The 3,412-nt window shown below is 33.4% G+C and overlaps 1 long non-coding RNA gene across 1 annotated transcript; it reads left to right on the top strand.

The window, feature by feature from the left end:
• Positions 1-600: 600 nt before the first annotated feature.
• Positions 601-2,276, top strand: LOC137031584 (uncharacterized). Its single transcript, XR_010896580.1, has 3 exons — positions 601-653; positions 743-824; positions 1,615-2,276. It is a non-coding gene; the product is annotated as an uncharacterized lncRNA (long non-coding RNA).
• Positions 2,277-3,412: the final 1,136 nt, after the last annotated feature.

The following is a 3,412-nucleotide window of genomic DNA, read 5'->3' as shown; positions in this document are numbered from 1 at the left end:
CATGTGTGAATCATTCAGTGTCACATGACTCAGTCTGATGGTGCAGTTCTGCTGTTTATCTCCCAGATACTGAAGCCTCTGACTGTATTCAGGGTCCTCAGACAGATCTGGAGGCTCTTCTTTTCCCTTTTTATCTTTTGTTTTTGTCCAGAACACTTTCTTGATCTTATATCCAGTAGGGTATGTATAAGTGCAGCTCATTATCACTGATGAGTTCTTTAGTGCACAGATGTGTGAAGGACTGTAACTCATATGGAATTACGTTTGTTCCAAAAATAATGAACGTAACTTTTCAAAAAAACTAATAAAAATATAAATTGAAACTGAATAAAATGTCTTTGAAACTTAAAAAAAATAAATCGCAGGCAAAATGTTTGACTTTGTTTTTAATACACTGCATGTTTTGCTAACAGTTTCTTTTCTTTCTTTCACTGATCTTTACTTACAAAAGCATTTCCAGAGTTTTCGTTTATGCTTCTGAAGTTTTCGTTTACGATCCCAGAGTTTTCGTTCGTCTTTCTGACACAAATCTCTCGCGGGGGCGGGGCCAGCAGTGGTGTGTTCTCATTGGCTTACTGAGTTTTTGATTGACAGCTTCTTCTTGACCTGGAAGTGAAGACGTCAGCGTTGTGTTTACAATTACATGTGTGGAGGTGAGCGTCTGTAAGCGGCTTCTTATTTCATTTTAGTGATGTAAAGATAGGAGTTTTTATTATTTTATCTATATCTGCTGCTACTATAGTGAGATGATTTCTTAGGCCTAGCACAGACGAATGATATAATCATCATTATCATCAGTCATCGTCGTTATCTGGATACTCGCGGTAAGTCAGTATTTTTTACGTTTACAAAATCAATATAAGTAACATTACTTGCTTTTTCAGATGGAGAGGTATTTTAGAGCTCATTTAGAGCCCACTTTATACAGCAGTGTTGTGTTGATTTAACAACATTACAGGATCTGGTTATGTACTGTAGGCCTACATACAGCCTTGGATTAGATCATATTTAAAGGGGAAAAGGTAGTCTTTAATAATAATACATATAAATTACTGTGCAAAAGTCTTAGGACACCATTAGATGTTGTTTTAGCAATGGTATAGTGACCATATAATTTTTTTTCAGTCTTCTTATTAGAATATGACCAGGAAATACTTTAAATTTGTAAGCATTATTAAAAAACAGGAAAAAAAAGACTTCTACAGGCTTTAGTGACCTCTCCTTACACTTGAGTAATAGTGAGAACCTGGCTCTCTCAAACCTAAATGGAATGGAAAATGACTGGAAGGCCAGGAAAACTTTCAAAATCTGATCACAAGTTTCTCCTTTGAAAAAACTGGAAGTCTAGGAGGTCACATTAAATACTGATTTTTGCTTATAGAATCCATTTTGTTCACATGGATGGTCATTAAAACATTGCTAAAACAACAAAGCTAAGACTTTTGCACAGTACTGTATGGCTAAATGCAAAACCTAATACATGAAAGTAATTATGGCTGAAATTATATATAATTTGTTTGAAATAAATATTTTAAGTCTGCATAATTTGTTATGTGGGAATTCAAAGCAGTTTGAATTGTTAGATTATAATACATCTGATTTCTTATTTTCCAGGGAGTGGAGCAACTTTTCCATTAACAAAATTCTGATGCTGACCCAGAGGAGGGAGTGGTAGCCCCAGAGATCCACTGTCCCCAACAGACAAGAATCTTATTTTGTTCAGACACATCACCTTTGACTGACTGGGATCTTGATCTTCAGACACCTGATATTATGCAAATATTTTAATTTTTTTGGAGCTCTAGATTAAAACAAGACACAGTTCACAAACACACAAGAGGTTGTACTTTATTCTTATTAGTCCATACTGATCTTGGATTAGCATACCAACAACATATGAATGTTAAAGTGATAGTTCACCCCAAAAAAATTCTCATATATTTTACTCACCCTCATGCCGTCCAAGATGCCTATTACTTTCTTTCTACAGATAAACATGAATTAGGATTTTTAGGAAAATAATACATGTCTTCGAGTCCTAAAGACACATTAATCCATGCGACCCCAGTGGATGAATCAATGTCTTCTGAAGTGAAACAATAGATGAGAAAAATACTAATAATTTAAACTGTTTTAATTATTAACAATCGTTTCCCACCAACCATCATACGTGTATGGGTTACAGTCCACTTATGAGATGGACACAGAGATGGACTATTTTCTTAAAGATATTTGTGCTGATGTGGAGAAAGTCATACAGTCAAACCAAAAATGTATTCAGACAACATGAACATTTCATTCCATTCATTAAGTTTATTCACTATATTTAAAAAAATGGTAATAAAATGAATTTTATGAATTTTACACATGTATTCTATAATAGGTGCTTGTGCATTTTTATAGTAATGTACTGTATATCATGAGAATACTGTGCATTACATGCAGTTAGTGTTTTGTGGATTCTGGTCGTTCCTTTCACAACATAATTGCATCCAACACTTTCACTTTGATACCTGTGTGTATGCTGTAGTGACAATAAAGAATTTAAATTTATTTGAATTGATTCATATTTTCATTTATTCAACTGTTTATATATATATATATATATATATATATATATATATATATATATATATATATATATATATATATATATATATATATAAAGTCACAATTGAAACTGTTGATTGTTAAAAAAAAATCTACTTTTATATGTTAGATGATAATGTTAACTAAATAAAATGATTAGAATGATAAAAAATGGCAACAAGATCATTCTTTGTGTGGAGTACTGAAATGTTCTTTGAGGTCTATACCGTCTTACAGCAAGCCACGACTGTTATTTTCATATTGTTTGAATCCTTCAGAATTGAGTGATCATTAATTGTGATGGTGTATGTGCATATGCTAACAATGGGTAGAGTGATGGCCATGGTTGCCAACCTTGATTAGCTGGTTGGAGTGAGACTTTCTTGACGGCTGAATATATACATGTATATGATACTAGTATTCTCTTTAAACTGTAACAGCACAACCTAATCAGACCCAACAATAGAGAAGAATCATCAGAAATAATCAAATATTCTCCGAAAACATTGGACATTATGCAATATTTTCAGTATTATAACTTTTAATGTACAATTAAACCTCAAGACATTCATTTTCTCTCGCGTTTGATCTCTCACGCTCCTAAAAGTTTATGTGACAAAGTAGAAGCCGCAGATAAATACAGATAAAATTAAAAAAAAAAAAAAGCTTTAAATGAAATAAGAAGCCGCTTACAGACGCTCACCTCCACACATGTAATTGTAAACACAACGCTGACGTCTTCACTTCCAGGTCAAGAAGAAGCTGTCAATCAAAAACTCAGTAGCCAATGAGAACGCACCATTGCTGGCCCCGCCCCCGCGAG

Source organism: Chanodichthys erythropterus, chromosome 12, assembly GCF_024489055.1.
Source record: "Chanodichthys erythropterus isolate Z2021 chromosome 12, ASM2448905v1, whole genome shotgun sequence".
Taxonomy (NCBI): Eukaryota; Metazoa; Chordata; class Actinopteri; order Cypriniformes; family Xenocyprididae; genus Chanodichthys; species Chanodichthys erythropterus.
The sequence above is the reverse complement of the archived record's forward strand: the minus strand, read 5'-3'. Positions and strand labels throughout refer to the sequence as shown.